The 25,184-nt window shown below is 57.1% G+C and overlaps 1 protein-coding gene across 1 annotated transcript in view; it reads right to left on the bottom strand.

The window, feature by feature from the left end:
- adgra2 (adhesion G protein-coupled receptor A2) overlaps positions 1-25,184 on the bottom strand; it is a 246,628-nt gene that overhangs the window by 167,119 nt on the left and 54,325 nt on the right. The window lies entirely within an intron of this gene.

The raw sequence follows: 25,184 nt of genomic DNA, 5'->3' as shown, positions 1-25,184 counted from the left end.
CTGTCCCACTCTCAGATACCAGCTCCTCCATCACCCACACACAGCCTGTCCCACTCTCAGATACCAGCTCCTCCATCACCCACACACAGCCTGTCCCACTCTCAGATACCAGCTCCTCCATCACCCACACACAGCCTGTCCCACTCTCAGATACCAGCTCCTCCATCACCCACACACAGCCTGTCCCACTCTCAGATACCAGCTCCTCCATCACCCACACACAGCCTGTCCCACTCTCAGATACCAGCTCCTCCATCACCCACACACAGCCTGTCCCACTCTCAGATACCAGCTCCTCCATCACCCACACACAGCCTGTCCCACTCTCAGATACCAGCTCCTCCATCACCCACACACAGCCTGTCCCACTCTCAGATACCAGCTCCTCCATCACCCACACACAGCCTGTCCCACTCTCAGATACCAGCTCCTCCATCACCCACACACAGCCTGTCCCACTCTCAGATACCAGCTCCTCCATCACCCACACACAGCCTGTCCCACTCTCAGATACCAGCTCCTCCATCACCCACACACAGCCTGTCCCACTCTCAGATACCAGCTCCTCCATCACCCACACACACAGCCTGTCCCACTCTCAGATACCAGCTCCTCCATCACCCACACACAGCCTGTCCCACTCTCAGATACCAGCTCCTCCATCACCCACACACAGCCTGTCCCACTCTCAGATACCAGCTCCTCCATCACCCACACACAGCCTGTCCCACTCTCAGATACCAGCTCCTCCATCACCCACACACAGCCTGTCCCACTCTCAGATACCAGCTCCTCCATCACCCACACACAGCCTGTCCCACTCTCAGATACCAGCTCCTCCATCACCCACACACAGCCTGTCCCACTCTCAGATACCAGCTCCTCCATCACCCACACACAGCCTGTCCCACTCTCAGATACCAGCTCCTCCATCACCCACACACAGCCTGTCCCACTCTCAGATACCAGCTCCTCCATCACCCACACACAGCCTGTCCCACTCTCAGATACCAGCTCCTCCATCACCCACACACACAGCCTGTCCCACTCTCAGATACCAGCTCCTCCATCACCCACACACAGCCTGTCCCACTCTCAGATACCAGCTCCTCCATCACCCACACACAGCCTGTCCCACTCTCAGATACCAGCTCCTCCATCACCCACACACACAGCCTGTCCCACTCTCAGATACCAGCTCCTCCATCACCCACACACAGCCTGTCCCACTCTCAGATACCAGCTCCTCCATCACCCACACACAGCCTGTCCCACTCTCAGATACCAGCTCCTCCATCACCCACACACAGCCTGTCCCACTCTCAGATACCAGCTCCTCCATCACCCACACACAGCCTGTCCCACTCTCAGATACCAGCTCCTCCATCACCCACACACAGCCTGTCCCACTCTCAGATACCAGCTCCTCCATCACCCACAGACAGCCTGTCCCAGTCTCAGATACCAGCTCCTCCATCACCCACACAGACAGCCTGTCCCACTCTCAGATACCAGCTCCTCCATCACCCACACACAGCCTGTCCCACTCTCAGATACCAGCTCCTCCATCACCCACACACACAGCCTGTCCCACTCTCAGATACCAGCTCCTCCATCACCCACACACAGCCTGTCCCACTCTCAGATACCAACTCCTCCATCACCCACACACAGCCTGTCCCACTCTCAGATACCAGCTCCTCCATCACCCACACACACAGCCTGTCCCACTCTCAGATACCAGCTCCTCCATCACCCACACACAGCCTGTCCCACTCTCAGATACCAGCTCCTCCATCACCCTCACACAGCCTGTCCCACGCTCAGATACCAGCTCCTCCGTCACCCACACACAGCCTGTCCCACTCTCAGATACCAGCTCCTACATCACCCACACACAGCCTGTCCCACTCTCCGATACCAGCTCCTCCATCACCCACACACAGCCTGTCCCACTCTCAGATACCAGCTCCTCCATCACCCACACACAGCCTGTCCCACTCTCAGATACCAGCTCCTCCATCACCCACACACAGCCTGTCCCACTCTCAGATACCAGCTCCTCCGTCACCCACACACAGCCTGTCCCACTCTCAGATACCAGCTCCTCCGTCACCCACACACAGCCTGTCCCACTCTCAGATACCAGCTCCTCCGTCACCCACACACAGCCTATCCCACTCTCAGATACCAGCTCCTCCGTCACCCACACACTGCCTGTCCCACTCTCAGATACCAGCTCCTCCGTCACCCACACACAGCCTGTCCCACTCTCAGATACCAGCTCCTCCGTCACCCACACACAGCCTGTCCCACTCTCAGATACCAGCTCCTCCATCACCCACACACACAGCCTGTCCCACTCTCAGATACCAGCTCCTCCATCACCCACACACAGCCTGTCCCACTCTCGAGATACCAGCTCCTCCATCACCCACACACACAGCCTGTCCCACTCTCAGATACCAGCTCCTCCATCACCCACACACAGCCTGTCCCACTCTCAGATACCAGCTCCTCCATCACCCACACACAGCCTGTCCACTCTCAGATACCAGCTCCTCCATCACCCACACACACAGCCTGTCCCACTCTCAGATACCAGCTCCTCCATCACCCACACACAGCCTGTCCCACTCTCAGATACCAGCTCCTCCATCACCCACACACAGCCTGTCCCACTCTCAGATACCAGCTACTCCATCGCCCACACACAGCCTGTCCCACTCTCAGATACCAGCTCCTCCATCACCCACACACAGCCTGTCCCACTCTCAGATACCAGCTCCTCCATCGCCCACACACACACAGCCTGTCCCACTCTCAGATACCAGCTCCTCCATCACCCACACACAGCCTGTCCCACTCTCAGATACCAGCTCCTCCATCACCCACACACAGCCTGTCCCACTCTCAGATACCAGCTCCTCCATCACCCACACACAGCCTGTCCCACTCTCAGATACCAGCTCCTCCATCACCCACACACAGCCTGTCCCACTCTCAGATACCAGCTCCTCCATCACCCACACACAGCCTGTCCCACTCTCAGATACCAGCTCCTCCATCACCCACACACAGCCTGTCCCACTCTCAGATACCAGCTCCTCCATCACCCACACACAGCCTGTCCCACTCTCAGATACCAGCTCCTCCATCACCCACACACAGCCTGTCCCACTCTCCGATACCAGCTCCTCCATCACCCACACACAGCCTGTCCCACTCTCAGATACCAGCTCCTCCATCACCCACAGACAGCCTGTCCCAGTCTCAGATACCAGCTCCTCCATCACCCACACAGACAGCCTGTCCCACTCTCAGATACCAGCTCCTCCATCACCCACACACAGCCTGTCCCACTCTCAGATACCAGCTCCTCCATCACCCACACACACAGCCTGTCCCACTCTCAGATACCAGCTCCTCCATCACCCACACACAGCCTGTCCCACTCTCAGATACCAACTCCTCCATCACCCACACACAGCCTGTCCCACTCTCAGATACCAGCTCCTCCATCACCCACACACACAGCCTGTCCCACTCTCAGATACCAGCTCCTCCATCACCCGCACACAGCCTGTCCCACTCTCAGATACCAGCTCCTCCATCACCCACACACAGCCTGTCCCACTCTCAGATACCAGCTCCTCCATCACCCACACACAGCCTGTCCCACTCTCAGATACCAGCTCCTCCATCACCCACACACAGCCTGTCCCACTCTCAGATACCAGCTCCTCCATCACCCACACACAGCCTGTCCCACTCTCAGATACCAGCTCCTCCATCACCCACACACAGCCTGTCCCACTCTCAGATACCAGCTCCTCCATCACCCACACACAGCCTGTCCCACTCTCAGATACCAGCTCCTCCATCACCCAACACACAGCCTGTCCCACTCTCAGATACCAGCTCCTCCATCACCCACACACAGCCTGTCCCACTCTCAATACCAGCTCCTCCATCACCCGCACACAGCCTGTCCCACTCTCAGATACCAGCTCCTCCATCACCCGCACACAGCCTGTCCCACTCTCAGATACCAGCTCCTCCATCACCCGCACACAGCCTGTCCCACTCTCAGATACCAGCTCCTCCATCACCCACACACAGCCTGTCCCACTCTCAGATACCAGCTCCTCCATCACCCACACACAGCCTGTCCCACTCTCAGATACCAGCTCCTCCGTCACCCACACACAGCCTGTCCCACTCTCAGATACCAGCTCCCTCCGTCACCCAACACACAGCATGTCCCACTCTCAGATACCAGCTCCTCCGTCACCCACACACAACCTGTCCCACTCTCAGATACCAGCTCCTCCATCACCCACACACAGCCTGTCCCACTGTCAGATACCAGCTCCTCCATCACCCACACACACAGCCTGTCCCACTCTCAGATACCAGCTCCTCCATCACCCACACACAGCCTGTCCCACTCTCAGATACCAGCTCCTCCATCACCACACACACAGCCTGTCCCACTCTCAGATACCAGCTCCTCCATCACCCACACACAGCCTGTCCCACTCTCAGATACCAGCTCCTCCATCACCCACACACACGCTGTCCCACTCTCAGATACCAGCTCCTCCATCACCCACACACACAGCCTGTCCCACTCTCAGATACCAGCTCCTCCATCACCCCCACACAGCCTGTCCCACTCTCAGATACCAGCTCCTCCATCACCCACACACAGCCTGTCCCACTCTCAGATACCAGCTCCTCCGTCACCCACACACAGCCTGTCCCACTCTCAGATACCAGCTCCTCCATCACCCTCACACAGCCTGTCCCACTCTCAGATACCAGCTCCTCCATCACCCACACACACAGCCTGTCCCACTCTCAGATACCAGCTCCTCCATCACCCACACACAGCCTGTCCCACTCTCAGATACCAGCTCCTCCATCACCCACACGCAGCCTGTCCACTCTCAGATACCAGCTCCACCATCACCCACACACAGCCTGTCCCACTCTCAGATACCAGCTCCTCCATCACCCACACACAGCCTGTCCCACTCTCAGATACCAGCTCCTCCATCACCCACACACAGCCTGTCCCACTCTCAGATACCAGCTCCTGCATCACCCACACACAGCCTGTCCCACTCTCAGATACCAGCTCCTCCATCACCCACACACACAGCCTGTCCCACTCTCAGATACCAGCTCCTCCATCACACACACACAGCCTGTCCCACTCTCAGATACCAGCTCCTCCATCACCCACACACAGCCTGTCCCACTCTCAGATACCAGCTCCTCCATCACCCACACACAGCCTGTCCCACTCTCAGATACCAGCTCCTCCATCACCCACACACAGCCTGTCCCACTCTCAGATACCAGCTCCTCCATCGCCCACACACAGCCTGTCCCACTCTCAGATACCAGCTCCTCCATCACCCACACACAGCCTGTCCCACTCTCAGATACCAGCTCCTCTATCACCCACACACAGCCTGTCCCACTCTCAGATACCAGCTCCTCCATCACCCACACACAGCCTGTCCCACTCTGAGATACCAGCTCCTCCACCACCCACACACAGCCTGTCCCACTCTCAGATACCAGCTCCTCCATCACCCACACACAGCCTGTCCCACTCTCAGATACCAGCTCCTCCATCACCCACACACACAGCCTGTCCCACTCACAGATACCAGCTCCTCCATCACCCACACACAGCCTGTCCCACTCTCAGATACCAGCTCCTCCATCACCCACACACAGCCTGTCCCACTCTCAGATACCAACTCCTCCATCACCCACACACAGCCTGTCCCACTCTCAGATACCAGCTCCTCCGTCACCCACACACAGCCTGTCCCACTCTCAGATACCAGCTCCTCCGTCACCCACACACAGCCTGTCCCACTCTCAGATACCAGCTCCTCCATCACCCAAACACAGCCTGTCCCACTCTCAGTTACCAGCTCCTCCGTCACCCACACACACAGCCTGTCCCACTCTCAGATACCAGCTCCTCTATCACCCACACACAGCCTGTCCCACTCTCAGATACCAGCTCCTCCATCACCCACACACAGCCTGTCCCACTCTCAGATACCAGCTCCTCCATCACCCACACACACAGCCTGTCCCACTCTCAGATTCCAGCTCCTCCATCACCCACACACAGCCTGTCCCACTCTCAGATACCAGCTCCTCCATCACCCACACACAGCCTGTCCCACTCTCAGATACCAGCTAATCCATCGCCCACACACAGCCTGTCCCACTCTCAGATACCAGCTCCTCCATCACCCACACACAGCCTGTCCCACTCTCAGATACCAGCTCCTCCATCACCCACACACAGCCTGTCCCACTCTCAGATACCAGCTCCTCCATCACCCACACACAGCCTGTCCCACTCTCAGATACCAGCTCCTCCATCACCCACACACAGCCTGTCCCACTCTCAGATACCAGCTCCTCCATCACCCACACACAGCCTGTCCCACTCTCAGATACCAGCTCCTCCATCACCCACACACAGCCTGTCCCACTCTCAGATACCAGCTCCTCCATCACCCACACACAGCCTGTCCCACTCTCAGATACCAGCTCCTCCATCACCCACACACAGCCTGTCCCACTCTCCGATACCAGCTCCTCCATCACCCACACACAGCCTGTCCCACTCTCAGATACCAGCTCCTCCATCACCCACAGACAGCCTGTCCCAGTCTCAGATACCAGCTCCTCCATCACCCACACAGACAGCCTGTCCCACTCTCAGATACCAGCTCCTCCATCACCCACACACAGCCTGTCCCACTCTCAGATACCAGCTCCTCCATCACCCACACACACAGCCTGTCCCACTCTCAGATACCAGCTCCTCCATCACCCACACACAGCCTGTCCCACTCTCAGATACCAACTCCTCCATCACCCACACACAGCCTGTCCCACTCTCAGATACCAGCTCCTCCATCACCCACACACACAGCCTGTCCCACTCTCAGATACCAGCTCCTCCATCACCCGCACACAGCCTGTCCCACTCTCAGATACCAGCTCCTCCATCACCCACACACAGCCTGTCCCACTCTCAGATACCAGCTCCTCCATCACCCACACACAGCCTGTCCCACTCTCAGATACCAGCTCCTCCATCACCCACACACAGCCTGTCCCACTCTCAGATACCAGCTCCTCCATCACCCACACACAGCCTGTCCCACTCTCAGATACCAGCTCCTCCATCACCCACACACAGCCTGTCCCACTCTCAGATACCAGCTCCTCCATCACCCACACACAGCCTGTCCCACTCTCAGATACCAGCTCCTCCATCACCCACACACAGCCTGTCCCACTCTCAGATACCAGCTCCTCCATCACCCACACACAGCCTGTCCCACTCTCAGATACCAGCTCCTCCATCACCCGCACACAGCCTGTCCCACTCTCAGATACCAGCTCCTCCATCACCCGCACACAGCCTGTCCCACTCTCAGATACCAGCTCCTCCATCACCCGCACACAGCCTGTCCCACTCTCAGATACCAGCTCCTCCATCACCCACACACAGCCTGTCCCACTCTCAGATACCAGCTCCTCCATCACCCACACACAGCCTGTCCCACTCTCAGATACCAGCTCCTCCGTCACCCACACACAGCCTGTCCCACTCTCAGATACCAGCTCCTCCGTCACCCACACACAGCATGTCCCACTCTCAGATACCAGCTCCTCCGTCACCCACACACAACCTGTCCCACTCTCAGATACCAGCTCCTCCATCACCCACACACAGCCTGTCCCACTGTCAGATACCAGCTCCTCCATCACCCACACACACAGCCTGTCCCACTCTCAGATACCAGCTCCTCCATCACCCACACACAGCCTGTCCCACTCTCAGATACCAGCTCCTCCATCACCCACACACACAGCCTGTCCCACTCTCAGATACCAGCTCCTCCATCACCCACACACAGCCTGTCCCACTCTCAGATACCAGCTCCTCCATCACCCACACACAGCCTGTCCCACTCTCAGATACCAGCTCCTCCATCACCCACACACACAGCCTGTCCCACTCTCAGATACCAGCTCCTCCATCACCCCCACACAGCCTGTCCCACTCTCAGATACCAGCTCCTCCATCACCCACACACAGCCTGTCCCACTCTCAGATACCAGCTCCTCCGTCACCCACACACAGCCTGTCCCACTCTCAGATACCAGCTCCTCCATCACCCTCACACAGCCTGTCCCACTCTCAGATACCAGCTCCTCCATCACCCACACACACAGCCTGTCCCACTCTCAGATACCAGCTCCTCCATCACCCACACACAGCCTGTCCCACTCTCAGATACCAGCTCCTCCATCACCCACACGCAGCCTGTCCCACTCTCAGATACCAGCTCCACCATCACCCACACACAGCCTGTCCCACTCTCAGATACCAGCTCCTCCATCACCCACACACAGCCTGTCCCACTCTCAGATACCAGCTCCTCCATCACCCACACACAGCCTGTCCCACTCTCAGATACCAGCTCCTGCATCACCCACACACAGCCTGTCCCACTCTCAGATACCAGCTCCTCCATCACCCACACACACAGCCTGTCCCACTCTCAGATACCAGCTCCTCCATCACACACACACAGCCTGTCCCACTCTCAGATACCAGCTCCTCCATCACCCACACACAGCCTGTCCCACTCTCAGATACCAGCTCCTCCATCACCCACACACAGCCTGTCCCACTCTCAGATACCAGCTCCTCCATCACCCACACACAGCCTGTCCCACTCTCAGATACCAGCTCCTCCATCGCCCACACACAGCCTGTCCCACTCTCAGATACCAGCTCCTCCATCACCCACACACAGCCTGTCCCACTCTCAGATACCAGCTCCTCTATCACCCACACACAGCCTGTCCCACTCTCAGATACCAGCTCCTCCATCACCCACACACAGCCTGTCCCACTCTGAGATACCAGCTCCTCCACCACCCACACACAGCCTGTCCCACTCTCAGATACCAGCTCCTCCATCACCCACACACAGCCTGTCCCACTCTCAGATACCAGCTCCTCCATCACCCACACACACAGCCTGTCCCACTCACAGATACCAGCTCCTCCATCACCCACACACAGCCTGTCCCACTCTCAGATACCAGCTCCTCCATCACCCACACACAGCCTGTCCCACTCTCAGATACCAACTCCTCCATCACCCACACACAGCCTGTCCCACTCTCAGATACCAGCTCCTCCGTCACCCACACACAGCCTGTCCCACTCTCAGATACCAGCTCCTCCGTCACCCACACACAGCCTGTCCCACTCTCAGATACCAGCTCCTCCATCACCCAAACACAGCCTGTCCCACTCTCAGTTACCAGCTCCTCCGTCACCCACACACACAGCCTGTCCCACTCTCAGATACCAGCTCCTCTATCACCCACACACAGCCTGTCCCACTCTCAGATACCAGCTCCTCCATCACCCACACACAGCCTGTCCCACTCTCAGATACCAGCTCCTCCATCACCCACACACACAGCCTGTCCCACTCTCAGATTCCAGCTCCTCCATCACCCACACACAGCCTGTCCCACTCTCAGATACCAGCTCCTCCATCACCCACACACAGCCTGTCCCACTCTCAGATACCAGCTAATCCATCGCCCACACACAGCCTGTCCCACTCTCAGATACCAGCTCCTCCATCACCCACACACAGCCTGTCCCACTCTCAGATACCAGCTCCTCCATCGCCCACACACACACAGCCTGTCCCACTCTCAGATACCAGCTCCTCCATCACCCACACACAGCCTGTCCCACTCTCAGATACCAGCTCCTCCATCACCCACACACAGCCTGTCCCACTCTCAGATACCAGCTCCTCCATCACCCACACACAGCCTGTCCCACTCTCAGATACCAGCTCCTCCATCACCCACACACAGCCTGTCCCACTCTCAGATACCAGCTCCTCCATCACCCACACACAGCCTGTCCCACTCTCAGATACCAGCTCCTCCATCACCCACACACAGCCTGTCCCACTCTCAGATACCAGCTACTCCATCGCCCACACACAGCCTGTCCCACTCTCAGATACCAGCTCCTCCATCACCCACACACAGCCTGTCCCACTCTCAGATACCAGCTCCTCCATCACCCACACACAGCCTGTCCCACTCTCAGATACCAGCTCCTCCATCACGTGTGTGTGTGTATATTGAGTGAGGATAGTTCTGCTGTAATACCCAGCAGTTGACGGACATTCTTACTGCCACTCACTGCCTCGCTCACAGGAGAAGATTGGCTGTTTGAGTGAGGAACGGCAGGGCCTGGTTTCCCAGTGACAGCACCTTTGGGAGAGGAGCGGGATCACAGCTGAAGTTAACCATGTCCTCCATGCACGTTTAACAACATTTCTTCAGAATCCACTCGCGGGAATCGAATAATTGAACTTGTTTTTAAACGCCCTATGCACAGTAATCGAGCATTGAGCATGTGTGTCGGGGATGGACGCACAAAAACACCCACACAAAAACACACACACACAAAAACACACACACACAAAAACACACACACACAAAAACACACACACACAAAAGCACACGCGCACAAAAACGCGCGCTCTACACAATGCCCACAGTCTGCGCCCTCTCTCTGAAAGAAGAAATGGGGAAAGGGCAGAGGAATGGGCTGGAGTGATAAACATTCTTTCAGAGAGCCCATCTCATGCGGGATGTAAAGTTCTATAATTCTATATGGTGATTACAGACGCTCTCCTTTGTATCATTTAGAATGCATGTATGTAAACACACAAAGTGTGGTGAATAAGGTTGGTGAGCTACAAGCACAATTAGCCGTGTGGCAATATGATGTGGCAATAACGGAAACATGGATGAAAAACGGTGAGGACTGGGCACTTAATATTCAAGGGTACAAGGTGTTCAGAAAAGATAGGGAAGGAAAAAAGGGAGGTGGGGTGGCAGTGCTGATTAAGGAAAACATTGTAGTGTTGGAAAGGGATGATGTTTTTGAGGGGACAAGGACAGAATCCATTTGTTTAGAGTTGAGGAGCAAGAAAGGCCTCCAAATAGTGGGAGGGTGCTCCCTCAGCACCGCCCCTCTGACAGTGCAGCGCTTCCTCAGTACTGCCCCTCTGACAGTGCAGCGCTTCCTCAGTACTGCCCCTCCGACAGTGCGGCACTCCCTCAGCACTGCACCTCCGACAGTGCAGCGCTCCCTCAGCACCGCCCCTCTGACAATGCAGCGCTCCCTCAGTACTGCCCCTCCGACAGTGCGGCACTCCCTCAGTACTGCCCCTCCGACAGTGTGGCGCTCCCTCAGTACTGCCCCTCCGACAGTGCAGCGCTCCCTCAACACCGCCCCTCTGACAGTGCGGTGCTCCCTCAGTACTGCCCCACCAACAGTGCGGCGCTCCCTCAGTACTGACCCTCCGACAGTGCGGCGTTCCCTCAGTACTGCCTCTCCGACAGTGCAGCGCTCCCTCAGTACTGCCCCTCCGACAGTGTGGTGCTCCCTCAGCACTGCCCCTCTGACAGTGCAGCGCTCCCTCAGTACTGCCTCTCCGACAGTGCGGCGCTCCCTCAGTACTGCCCCTCCAACAGTGCAGCACTCCCTCAGTACTGCCCCTCCGACAGTGCGGCGCTCCCTCAGTACTGACCCTCCGACAGTGCGGCGCTCCCTCAGTACTGCCCCTCCAACAGTGCGGCGCTCCCTCAGTACTGCCCCTCCGACAGTGCGGCGCTCCCTCAGTACTGACCCTCCGACAGTGCGGCGCTCCCTCAGTACTGCCCCTCCGACAGTGCGGCGCTCCCTCAGTACTGACCCTCCGACAGTGTGGCGCTCCCTCAGCACTGCCCCTCCGACAGTGCGACGTTCCCTCAGTACTGCCCCTCCGACAGTGCGGCACTCCCTCAGTACTGCCCCTCCGACAGTGCGGCACTCCCTCAGTACTGCCCCTCCGACAGTGCGACGTTCCCTCAGTACTGCCCCTCCGACAGTGCGGCACTCCCTCAGTACTGCCCCTCCGACAGTGCGGCGCTCCCTCAGTACTGACCCTCCGACAGTGTGGCGCTCCCTCAGCACTGCCCCTCCGACAGTGCGACGTTCCCTCAGTACTGCCCCTCCGACAGTGCGGTACTCCCTCAGCACTGCACTGGGAGTGCCAGCCTGGATTTTTGTGCTCAAGCCTCTGGAGTGGGACTTGAACCACCACCTTCTGACTCAGAGGTGACGCTGCTGCCCACTAAGGCACGGCTGGCACAGAGATGCGGGAGAGATGGGCACAGATTTGGGAACTGCTTGTACAGTGCAGCCAGGCTAACAGCAGCCACTGATACTTCAGTCCCACCTCATTAGTGCCCAGAAGCGGGTCAGTCGTCAACTTAGCGTTCCCAACTCTGGTGGACATATTCCTGGAGATTTCATCACATGACCTCCCGCCTCCGACCGCCCCACCTGGTCAAACAGCCCTTTCTGCCGCAGCTCCAATATCTTTAGAACTAATAAACTGAAGTGTTTCAAATGCCCCTCTCGTTGTCCTCCTGAATTCCTCGCAGCAGTGGCTGGGAGATTAATCCTTCATTCCTGGAGATTCCAGAATAATCCTGGAGGATTGGTGAGCCGACTTCGACTGCAAGCGCTGTGCCACTTGCTCTGCAATGTTTGATTCCTGTCACCCAGCACAGGGAGATGAAGAATACCAAATCCCACACAGGCAGCTCCGTCTACTCTCAGACCTGAAGGTCACCTGGCAACCTGCCTTCAGCACCCTGCTGGGAATTGGGGAATTTTTCCAAAAAGCCCGCTTTACGCGAACTAAATTTTTTACAGCTGTTTCGCAACTGATAAAATGTCAACGTATTAAAAAAAGACCTTTGACTATTTCAGACCGACCACGTTGTTATTGTGTGAGGAATTAACTCCTTGCAGACATTTTGTCACTTTAAATGTCAGCTGTGACTCAGTGAGTCGCACTCTCTCTCGCCCTCGGAGTCAGGAGGTCGTGGGTTCAAGTCCCACTCCAGAGACTTAAGCACATAATCCAGGCCGACACTCCCAGTGCAGTACTGAGGGAACGCCGCACTGTCGGAGGGGCAGTACTGAGGGAGTGCTGCACTGTCGGAGGGGCAGTACTGAGGGAGCGCTGCACTGTCGGAGGGGCAGTACTGAGGGAGCACCGCACTGTCGGAGGGGCAGTACTGAGGGAGTGCCGCACTGTCGGAGGGGCAGTACTGAGGGAGTGCCGCACTGTCGGAGGGGCAGTACTGAGGGAGTGCCGCACTGTCGGAGGGGCAGTACTGAGGGAGTGCCGCACTGTCGGAGGGGCAGTACTGAGGGAACGCCGCACTGTCGGAGGGGCAGTACTGAGGGAGCACCGCACTGCCGGAGGGGCAGTACTGAGTGATGTGCCTCAATAAATCCGAGACTCAATGTTAGCGGAACAAAACAAGGCTTTTATTAACTTAGAAGGTAACACACAGTGGAGAGGTGTCTTCCATCCAGAGGTCTGCAGTACTGGATGTGAGGCACGCTGAGCCTGCTTACATAGGGGCCAGGTATGGGCGGAGTCCTACACACAATACAATACAAGGTGAGGAAACGGAACTGAGGTAAGGGAAATGAAACTGAAACTAAACCACAGTCACAGGCACAATCACACAGAGAATACAGATGAGTGATGAATGGCATATTTCATCACATTCACCCCTTCTATAGATTTAGTCTGTTCGGGGGTTTGATAGTCCTCTGTGACCGACGTGGCTGCTGTGGTGCCGCGGGTGTCGGCTGGGTGTCCCCGGTGGCCTCCTGGGTCTCTGCCGGGGGCGCCGCCAGGGTTGTTGAAGGGGTAGTTGGTGGGGGTACCGTTGGTCGATGTTCTTCCGGGGGTGATGAAAGAGTAGTGGGTGGGTAAGAGTTGCTGTGATCGTTGTTGCTGCTGTTGTCGTGGTTGTTGTCGTTACCGGCTGGGGCGACGTCTTTTATGGACACGGTGTCCTCCCTTCCGTCGGCGTGCCGGACATACGCGTATTGGGGGTTGGCGTGGAGTAGGTGCACTGACTCCACGAGAGGGTCCGTCTTGTGGCCCCTCACATGCCTTCGCACGAATACCGGACCTGGGGTGGAGAGCCATGACGGCATGGATACGCCTGAGGTGGATTTCCGGGGAAAGACAAACATTCGTTCATGAGGCGTGGCATTAGTGGCAGTACACAATAGCGACCGTATCGAATGGAGCACATCTGAGAGGACTTCCTGCCAGCGGGAGATAGGGAGGCCCTTGGTCCTTAGAGCTAGAGTGACTGCTTTCCATACTGTCCCGTTCTCTCGCTCCACTTGACCGTTACCCCGGGGGTTGTAGCTGGTGGTACGGCTCGTGGCGATCCCCCTGGACAGCATGTACTGGCGTAGCTCTTCACTCATGAAGGACGCCCCCCTATCCGTATGGATGTAGCTCGGCATACCGAACAGGCAGAACAGGCTGTTGAGGCATTTAATGACCATGGCGTTGGTCATGTCTGGGCAGGGGAAGGCGAATGGGAAACGGGAGTATTCATCCACAATGTTCAGGAAGTAAACATTGCGGTCGACGGACGGGAGGGGGCCCTTGAAGTCTAAGCTGAGCCGCTCAAAGGACCGTGTAGCTTTGATTAAGTGGGCTCTATCTGGGCGGTAGAACCGAGGCTTGCACTCAGCGCAAGTGCGGCAGTTCCTGGTCAGAGACCGAACTTCCTCAATCGAGTAGGGTAAGTTACGGGACTTTATGAAGTGGAACAGCCGCGTGACCTCTGGGTGGCAGAGGTCGTTGTGGAGGGTCTGTTGCCGATCCCCGGTGGCGCTGGCACACATCCCTCGTGAGAGGGCGTCGGGGGATTCGTTAAGGGCCCCTGGCCGGTAAATGATGTCATAATCGAAGGTGGAGAGCTCGATCCGCCACCTAAGAATCTTATCATTTTTAATCTTCCCCCTCTGTTTATTATTGAACATAAACGCTACCGACCGCTGGTCGGTAAGTAGGGTGAAGTGTTTGCCGGCTAGGTAGTGGCGCCAGTGGCGCACTGCCTCCACGATGGCTTGGGCCTCCTTTTCCACGGAGGAGTGTCTGATCTCGGGCCCTTGGAGGGTCCTCGAGAAGAAAGCTACGGGCCGCCCCGCCTGGTTGAAGGTGGCCGCCAAGGCAAAGTCAGACGTGATATACCTATCAATTCGTCCAATAAAAAGCAACGAGTTAGGAACGTAACTAAAGGTTTTTATTGACTAAATAACAGAGCCCACCCTCGTGGGTGATCGGGTCCAACAAGGAGGAATACCAGCCAGTCGACTACCTTTATACCTGGGCAGGTAGGTGGAGCCATGGGCGGAGTCGGAGGTGGTCAGCCCAGGTATAACAGCGCGACAAGAGGCGACCTCGTATCGTGATACAACAGTGATAACGGTGATAACAATACAACAGTGATAACTATAGTGTAACGATAAAAGTGGTTTACCACATTCACCCCTTGTTTAGATTTTGAGTCCGGCGGGGTGAAGTGTACTACCAGTTCTGGTATGTCAGTCTGTCCGGAGGCCTCGTAAGCCTCTCCGATCGTCGCAGCGGCGGTGCTGCATTATCCGGTGTTAGTGCTGGTGTCTGCGTGGTCGGCGAAGGCTCGTGGGGTTCCGGCATGCCGTCTACCTGGGCTGGAATTGGGGGGGTGGTGGGGGGGGGTAAAGGTGGTGTCTCCGGAGTGCCCGAGGGTGCGAGGTCTCGTAAGGAGACAGTGTCCTCCCGCCCGTCTGGGTAAGCCACGTAGGCGTACTGGGGGTTGGCGTGCAGGAGGTTCACCCTCTCGACCAGGGGGTCTGTTTTATGGGCCCTCACGTGCTTTCGCAGCAAGACGGGCCCCGGAGAAGTCAGCCAGGTTGGTAGAGTGGTTCCCGTAGTCGACTTCCTGGGGAAAACAAACATTCGTTCATGGGGGGTGGCGTTAACGGCAGTGCAAAGTAGTGACCGGATGGAGTGCAGCGCTGTCGGGAGGACTTCCTGCCAGCGGGAGGTTGGGAGGCCCTTAGACTTTAAGGCTAAGAGGACGGCCTTCCATACCGTCGCGTTCTCTCTTTCCACCTGGCCGTTCCCTCGGGGGTTGTAGCTGGTGGTCCTACTTGCTGTAATACCTCTCGCTAGTAGGAACTGACGGAGTTCCTCGCTCATGAAGGAGGAGCCCCGGTCACTATGTATATAGTTTGGGAACCCGAACAAGGCGAAGAGGTCGTTCAGGCATTTAATGACCGTGGTACTGGTCATGTCTGGGCAGGGGAAGGCAAAGGGGAAACGGGAGTACTCATCAACGATGTTGAGGAAATACACATTACGGTCAGAGGACGGGAGGGGCCCCTTAAAGTCGATGCTCAGGCGCTCGAAGGGGCGGGTGGCCTTGATCAGGCTTGCTCTGTCCGGCCTAAAGAAGTGCGGTTTGCACTCGGCACAGGTCTGGCAGTTCCTGGTTATGGTCCTGACCTCCTCGATGGAGTAGGGCAGGTTGCGGGCCTTAATGAAGTGGTAAAGTCTGGTGACCCCGGGGTGGCAGAGGTCGTTGTGGAGGGTCTGAAGTCTATCACTTTGCGCGCTGGCGCATGTAATTCGTGACAGAGCATCGGGGGGTTCGTTCAGCTTACCTGGCCGGTACAAGATATCATAATCGTAGGTGGAGAGCTCGATTCTCCACCTCAAGATCTTGTCATTCTTGATTTTGCCCCTCAGCTTGTTATTAAACATAAAAGCGACCGAACGTTGGTCGGTAAGGAGGGTAAATCGTTTGCCTGCCAGGTAGTGCCTCCAGCGTCGTACCGCCTCCACAATCGCCTGGGCCTCCTTCTCGACCGACGAGTGTCGGATCTCAGGGCCCTGTAGGGTCCTTGAGAAGAAGGCCACCGGTCTCCCCTCCTGGTTAAGGGTGGCGGCTAGGGCGAAGTCGGATGCATCGCTCTCGACTTGGAAGGGGATGGACTCATCCACTGCGTGCATAGTGGCCTTGGCAATGTCTCCTTTAATGAGGGAGAAGGCTGCGCACGCTTCCTCCGTAAGGGGGAAGGATGTGGACTTCATGAGGGGTCTGGCTTTGTCCGCATAATTGGGCACCCATTGGGCATAGTAGGCGAAGAGCCCCAGGGTTCTCTTAAGTGCCTTAGGGCAGTGGGGGAGGGGTAGCTCCATGAGGGGGCGCATTCTTTCGGGGTCGGGGCCGATGAGTCCGTTCTCTACTACACAGCCAAGGATGGCAAGGCGCGAGGTGTTAAACACACATTTCTCCTTATTGTAGGTGAGGTTCAGCCGTTGGGCTGTACGGAGGAATTTCTCCAGATTCACGTCGTGGTCCTGCCGGTCGCGGCCGCAGATGGTGACGTTATCTAGGTAGGGGAATGTGGCCTGCAGTCCGTTCTGGTCAACCATCCGGTCCATCTCCCTTTGGAAGACCGAGACCCCGTTGGTGACACCGAAGGGGACCCTAAGGAAGTGGTATAGGCGCCCATTCGCCTCGAAGGCGGTGTACTGGCGGTCCTCGGGGTGGATAGGGAGTTGGTGGTAGGCCGACTTAAGGTCGATGGTCGAGAATACGCGGTATTGTGCAATCTGATTGACCATGTCAGATATGCGGGGAAGGGGGTATGCGTCCAGCTGGGTGTATCTGTTTATGGTCTGGCTGTAGTCGATGACCAGGCGATTTTTTTCGCCGGTCTTAACGACCACGACCTGGGCACGCCAGGGGCTGTTGCTCCCCTCGATGATGCCCTCCTTCAGGAGACGCTGCACCTCAGAGCTAATGAAAGCTCTGTCCCCAGCGCTGTACCGCCTGCTCTTGGTAGCGACGGGTTTGCAGTCGGGGGTGAGGTTAGCGAACAGGGAAGGTGGCGGCACCTTGAGGGTGGATAGGCTGCAGGTGTTATGCGGTGGGCGGTTTAACCTTCGCTGGTTGTCGACTGTGAGTGGGGGGAGGGGTCCACCGTATGCTAGGGTTACACTTTGGAGGTGGGATTGGAAGTCCAGCCCTAGTAGGACGGCAGCGCAGAGCTGGGGGAGGACGAGGAGTTTAAAGTTTTTATACTCTGTACCCTTAACCGACAAGGTCACAGCACAGTAGCCGCTAATGTCCGTGGCGTGGGACCTCGATGCCATCGAGATTCGGTTGCGCGTTGGCAGGACAGGGAGGGAGTAGTGGCTCACCGTGTCTGGGTGGATGAAGCTCTCCGTGCTTCCGCTGTCGAACAGGCAGGTCGTGGCGTGGCCGTTTACTTTGATGTCCATCATCGACTTGGACAGGTGGTGTGGGCGGGCTTGATCCAGAGTGACGGAGGCTAGTGTGTAGGTAAGCGAGTCGTTGTCGTCTGCGGGCGAGGCGGTCGTCGGGTCCGGGGGCCCGGTGGCAGTCGGGCGTGGTGGGTAAAATGGCGTCTCCCACGAGGTAGGACAAAATGGCGGAGAAGATGGTTGCCCCCATAACTCACATGAGGCACTATTGGGGTCGGTTGCCTTGATCAAAGATGGCCGCCCCCATGACTCACGTGTGGGGATACTGGCCTCAGTTGCCGTGAAAGAAGATGGCCGCCCCCACAGTTCGCATGAGGCACTGCTGGCCTCTGAAGATCCGCTCCTGCAGGCCTTAGAGAAGTGGCCTTTCTTCCTGCAGGTTGAGCAGGTAGAGTTCCTGGCTGGGCAGCGCGACCTCGGGTGCTTCTCCTGGCCGCAAAAGAAGCAGCCGGCGGCCCGATCGCGGGTGCCCGATGTCGGAGCCGGTACCGGGGGTGGCGGGCCCGGTCGGGTCCGGGACGCCGACGCTGAGGTAGGTCCCGGGGGCGGCGCTGCGAAGGGTATTGCGGTAGGGGTCGGGCCCGAGTCCCAGGGTCGCGAGCAGTACCTGGAAAACGCCTCCTGGTCCTGATGGGCCACCTCCAGGGAGAGAGCGAGGGCTTCAGCTTTGTCCAGGTCGAGGTCTTTAGCTTCAAGCAGTCTTTGCCGTGAGTAGTCGGACCGTAGGCCTTTCACAAAGGCATCGCGGATATTATCTTCCGTATTTTCAACAGCCGTCACCGCTTTAAAGTCACAGTTCCTGCCGAGTGCTCTTAGCGCCCGTAAAAATTCAGCTACAGACTCTCCTGGCTGTTGCGGGCGGGATCTTAGGAGGTGCCTGGTGTACATGTAATTTACCGGGCTGCGGTACTGCTGTTTCAGTAGGTTGATAGCGGCCTCGTATGTAGTCGTATCCTGGATGAGTGCGTATACTCTCGGGCTCGCTTGGGCGTTCAGAAGTCTTAGTTTGGATCTCTGCGGGGCGCCGGATTCTTCCAGGTAGGATTCGAAGCAGTCCAGCCAGTGTTTGAAGTTGAGGGCTGAGTTTGCTGCCTGTGGGTTTAGATCCAGGTACGGTGGTTTGAGGGCTTGCAGCCAAGCCGGCTGGTGTAGCCCGGTGTCTGAAAGCTGCTGTGGCTGTGCTTCTGGGAGGGCTCCTGGCTGGTCCGTAGTAGACATCTTTAAAATTTAGTCAATAAAATTGATATACCTATCAATTCGTCCAATAAAAAGCGACGAGTTAGGAACGTAACTAAAGGTTTTTATTGACTAAATAACAGAGCCCACCCTCGTGGGTGATCGGGTCCAACAAGGAGGAATACCAGCCAGTCGACTACCTTTATACCTGGGCAGGTAGGTGGAGCCATGGGCGGAGTCGGAGGTGGTCAGCCCAGGTATAACAGCGCGACAAGAGGCGACCTCGTATCGTGATACAACAGTGATAACGGTGATAACAATACAACAGTGATAACTATAGTGTAACGATAAAAGTGGTTTACCACAAGACGCATCACTTTCCACTTGAAAGGGAGTGTTTTCGTCCACTGCCTGTAGCGTGGCCCGCTCAATATCCCGCTTAATGCTTTTGAAGGCGGCGTGGGCCTCAGCAGAGAGCGGAAAAGAGGATGCTTTCAAGAGGGGGCGGGCTTTGTCGGAGTAGTTGGGGACCCATTGGGAATAATAAGAAAATAACCCCAGGCACCTTTTCAGGGCTTTGGGAGTGTTGGGCAGGGGCAGCTCCCGTAGGGGGCTCAATCGGTCGGGGTCTGGTCCGATTTCCCCATTCTCCACCACGCTGCCTAGTGTGCAGAGGCGCGTGGTGTTGTAAACGCACTTGTCCTCGTTGTAAGTGAGGTTGAGTTTTTGTGCGGTTTTCAGGAACCTCTCGAGGTTCGAGTCGTGATCCTGCTGGTTGTGACCGCAGATGGTGACGTTGTCGAGGTAGGGGAAGGTTGCCTGCAAGTGGTGGTCATCGACCATGTGGTCCATCTCCCTCTGGAAGACCGAGACCCCATTCGTCACCCCAAAGGGGACTCTGAGGAATTGGTAGAGGCGTCCGTTCGCCTCGAAGGCGGTGTACGGGCGGTCCTCTGGTCTGATAGGGAGCTGGTGGTACGCTGACTTGAGGTCGATGGTGGAGAACACCCGGTATTGGGCGATTTGGTTCACCATTTCTGATATGCGGGGTAGCGGGTAGGCGTCTAGTTGGGTGTACCTGTTGATCGTTTGGCTATAGTCGATCATCATCCGTTTCTTCTCACTACCCCTTACCACCACCACTTGGGTGCGCCACGGGCTGTTGCTGCGTTCAATAATGCGCTCCTTCAGGAGCCTGTCTACCTCGGTCGCGATAAATCGCCTGTCCTCCCAGCTGTACCTCCTGCTTTTGGTCGCTATTGGCCGGCAGTTAGGGGTAAGGTTCGCGAATAGCGAAGGCGGCTTTACCTTCAGGGTAGCCAGACCGCACACTGTGAGGGGCGGCTGGGACCCACCGTAATTGAGCGTGATGCTTTGGTGGTGGCACTGGAAATCCAGGCCCAAGATCACACTCGCACATAGATTCTTCATGATTAGTACTTTAAAATTATCGTATACAGTTCCGTTAACAGACAATTGTACCGTGCAGTAACCCATAATGGTCGATGTCTGGGTTTTATCAGCCATAGAGATGGTACCCCGAGTAGGGGCCACCTTTAGGGAGAGTTGTTATGCTAGTTCAGGGTGGATAAAACTCTCCGTGCTTCCACTGTCAATTAAACATTTAACCCCGCACCCATTTACCTCGATGTCCACCATTGATTTGGATAGCGGGTGCGGCCTGGTCTGGTCCACTGTGACCGATGCCACTGTAGGGCCCTGATCGAGACAAGATGGCGTCCATGCTGTCTGCTCACAAGATGGCGGACCCCACGAGGTCGGGCAAGATGGTGTCCAAGATGGCCGCTCCCACGGCGCACACGCGGCGGTGGCGGGTTTTCCGGCGGGGTTCCCTCTGCACACCTTCCCGAAGTGCCCCTTCTTACCGCACTTAAAGCAGGTGGTGCCTTTCGCCGGGCACAGGTTTCTGGTGTGCTTCGACTGCCCGCAGAAGTAGCAGTTGGGCCCCCGACGCGTCGCGGCTGTTGTAGGGCTTCTGGGGGGAGAGCGGGGCCCCGACGGTGTCGGGCTGCCGGGCGGGGAAGATGCCTTCCAAGATGGCGGCGCCCTTGGTGCACACGTGGCGGCGTGGGCGGCGCGGGCTGAAGAGTAGGCGTCCGAGTTTCTCTGGGCCACATCCAGGGATCGTGCTGTGTCCACAGCCTGTTTCAGGTCCAATCCCGTTTTTTCCAGCAGTCTCTGCCGGATGTAAGTGGAGCTGAGGCCTGTGATGAAGGCATCGCGAACAAGCTCGTCAGTGTACACTGCGGCTTTTACATCTTGGCACTTGCAGTCTTTGCCAAGCGTTTTCAGGGTGACTAGGAACTCATCCAGCGATTCCCCAGGTCGCTGTGCGCGAGTAGCGAGCAGATGCCTCGCATACACCTCATTCGTAGGCTGCTGGTAATGCGCCTTTAAGATGTCGCAGGCGGCCGGGTACGTGTCGGCGTCTTGGATGAGGGGGTAAACCCTGTGGCTTACCCAATTCCGCAGGATTCCGAGTTTCATACTTTCAGCGTCCGTAGCGCCTGTGACGGCTGCGGAATTGTCCAGGAAGAATTCCATACACATAAACCAGTGTCCGAAGCGTGCCGATGCGTCCGAAGCATGCTGGTCCAAATCCAAACGTTCGGGTTTCAAGAGTTGATCCATTGTGTTGAAAAGTAAGTTAATAAAATTGATGTGCCTCAATAAATCCGAGACTCAATGTTAGCGGAACAAAACAAGGCTTTTATTAACTTAGAAGGTAACACACAGTGGAGAGGTGTCTTCCATCCAGAGGTCTGCAGTACTGGATGTGAGGCACGCTGAGCCTGCTTACATAGGGGCCAGGTATGGGCGGAGTCCTACACACAATACAATACAAGGTGAGGAAACGGAACTGAGGTAAGGGAAATGAAACTGAAACTAAACCACAGTCACAGGCACAATCACACAGAGAATACAGATGAGTGATGAATGGCATATTTCATCACATTGAGGGAGTGCCGCACTGTCGGAGGGGCAGTACTGAGGGAGCACCGCACTGTCGGAGGGGCAGTACTGAGGGAGTGCCGCACTGTCGGAGGGGCAGTACTGAGGGAGCACCGCACTGTCGGAGGGGCAGTACTGAGGGAGCACCGCACTGTCGGAGGGGCAGTACTGAGGGAGCGCCGCACTGTCGGAGGGGCAGTACAGAGGGAGCGCCGCACTGTCGGAGGGGCAGTACAGAGGGAGCGCCGCACTGTCGGAGGGGCAGTACTGAGGGAGCGCCGCACTGTCGGAGGGGCAGTACTGAGGGAGCGCCGCACTGTCGGAGGGGCAGTACTGAGGGAGCGCCGCACTGTCGGAGGGGCAGTACTGAGGGAGCGCCGCACTGTCGGAGGGGCAGTACTGAGGGAGCGCCGCACTGTCGGAGGGGCAGTACTGAGGGAGCGCCGCACTGTCGGAGGGGCAGTACTGAGGGAGCGCCGCACTGTCGGAGGGGCAGTACTGAGGGAGCGCCGCACTGTCGGAGGGGCAGTACTGAGGGAGCGCCGCACTGTCGGAGGGCCAGTACTGAGGGAGCGCCGCACTGTCGGAGGGGCAGTACTGAGGGAGCGCCGCACTGTCGGAGGGGCAGTACTGAGGGAGCGCCGCACTGTCGGAGGGGCAGTACTGAGGGAGCGCCGCACTGTCGGAGGGGCAGTACTGAGGGAGCGCCGCACTGTCGGAGGGGCAGTACTGAGGGAGCGCCGCACCGTCGGAGGGGCTGTACTGAGGGAGCGCCGCACTGTCGGAGGGGCAGTACTGAGGGAGCGCTGCACTGTCGGAGGGGCAGTACTGAGGGAGCGCTGCACTGTCGGAGGGGCAGTACTGAGGGAGTGCCACACTGTTGGAGGTGTCGTCTTTCGGATGAGACGTTAAACCGAGGCCCCTTCTGCCCTCTCTCAGGTGGGTGTAAAAGATCCCATGGCACTATTTCGAAGAAGCGCAGGGGAGTTCTCCCCGGTGTCCTGGGCTAATATTTATCCCTCAACCAACATCATTAAAACAGATTATCTGGTCATTATCACATTGCTGTTTGTGGGAGCTTGCTGTGCGCAAATTGCCTGCCGCGTTTCCTACATTACAACAGTGACTACACTTCAAAAAGTACTTCATTGGCTGTGAAGCGCTTTGGGACGTCCGGTGTTCGAAAAGGCGCTATAGAAATTTCTTTTCCATGTTTGAACCTCTCCAATCAGGTTTCCGTCCCTGCCACAGTACTTATCAAAGTCACAAATGACCTTCTATGTGACCATTACATGGTAAATTATCCCTCCTTGTCCATCTCGACCTGTCTGTAGCCTTTGACACGGTTGACCACTCCATCCTCCTCCAACGCCTCTCCACCATCGTTCAGCTGGGTGGGACTGCCCTCGCCTGGTTCCATTCTTATCCAATCATAGCCAGAGAATCACCTGCAACGGCTTCTCTTCCCGCTCCCACATCGTTCCCTCTGGTGTCCCCCAAGGATCTGTCCTTGGCCCCCTCCTATTTCTCATCTACATGTTGCCCCTTGGCGACATCATCCGAAAACACAGCGTCAGTTTCCACACGTACGTCGATGACACCCAGCTCTACCTCACCACCTCTTTTCTCGACCCCTCCATGGTGCCTAAGTTGTCAGACTGCTTGTCCGACATCCAGTTCTGAATGAGCAGAAATTTCCTCCAACTAAATATTGGGAAAACCGAAGCCATTGTCTTCGGTTCCCGCCACAAACTCCGTTCCCTAGTCACCGACTCCATCCCTCTCCCTGACATCTGTCGGAGGCTGAAACACACTGTTCACAACCTTGGTGTTTTATTTGACCCTGAAATGAGCTTCCGACCACATATCCTCTCCATCACCAAGACAGCCTACTTCCACCTCCATAACATCGCCCGTCTTCACCCCTTGCCTCAGCTCATCCGCTGCTGAAACCTTCATCCCTGCCTTTGTTACCTCCAGACTCGACTATTCCAACGCACTCCTGGCCGGCCTCCCATCTTCCCCCCTGTATAAACTTCAGCTCATCCAAAACTCTGCTGCCTCGTGTCCTAACTCACACCCAGTCCCGTTCACCCATCACCCCCCGTGCTCACTGCCCCGCGTCCTAACTCGCACCAAGTCCCGTTCACCCATCACCCCCTGTGCTCACTGCCCCGTGTCCTAACTCACACCCAGTCCTGTTCACCCATCACCCCCTGTGCTCACTGCCCCGTGTCCTAACTCGCACCAAGTCCCGTTCACCCATCAGCCCCCTGTGCTCGCTGCCCCGTGTCCTAACTCGCACCCAGTCCCGTTCACCCATCACCCCCCGTGCTCACTGCCCCGTGTCCTAACTCGCACCCAGTCCCGTTCACCCATCACCCCCCGTGCTCACTGCCCCGTGTCCTAACTCGCACCCAGTCCCGTTCACCCATCACCCCCATGTGCTCGCTGCCCCGTGTCCTAACTCACACCCAGTCCCATTCACCCATCACCCCCTGTGCTCACTGCCCCGTGTCCTAACTCACACCCAGTCCCGTTCACCCATCACCCCCATGTGCTCGCTGCCCCGTGTCCTAACTCACACCCAGTCCCGTTCACCCATCACCCCCTGTGCTCACTGCCCCGTGTCCTAACTTACACCCAGTCCCGTTCACCCATCACCCCCTGTGCTCACTGCCCCGTGTCCTAACTCACACCCAGTCC

The sequence above is a fragment of the Somniosus microcephalus genome, chromosome 30 (assembly GCF_052327205.1).
Source record: "Somniosus microcephalus isolate GS21.2 chromosome 30, FLI_Smic_1.0, whole genome shotgun sequence".
Taxonomy (NCBI): domain Eukaryota; kingdom Metazoa; phylum Chordata; class Chondrichthyes; order Squaliformes; family Somniosidae; genus Somniosus; species Somniosus microcephalus.
Note: the sequence above shows the minus strand (reverse complement) of the source record. Positions and strands in the feature narration are given on the sequence as shown.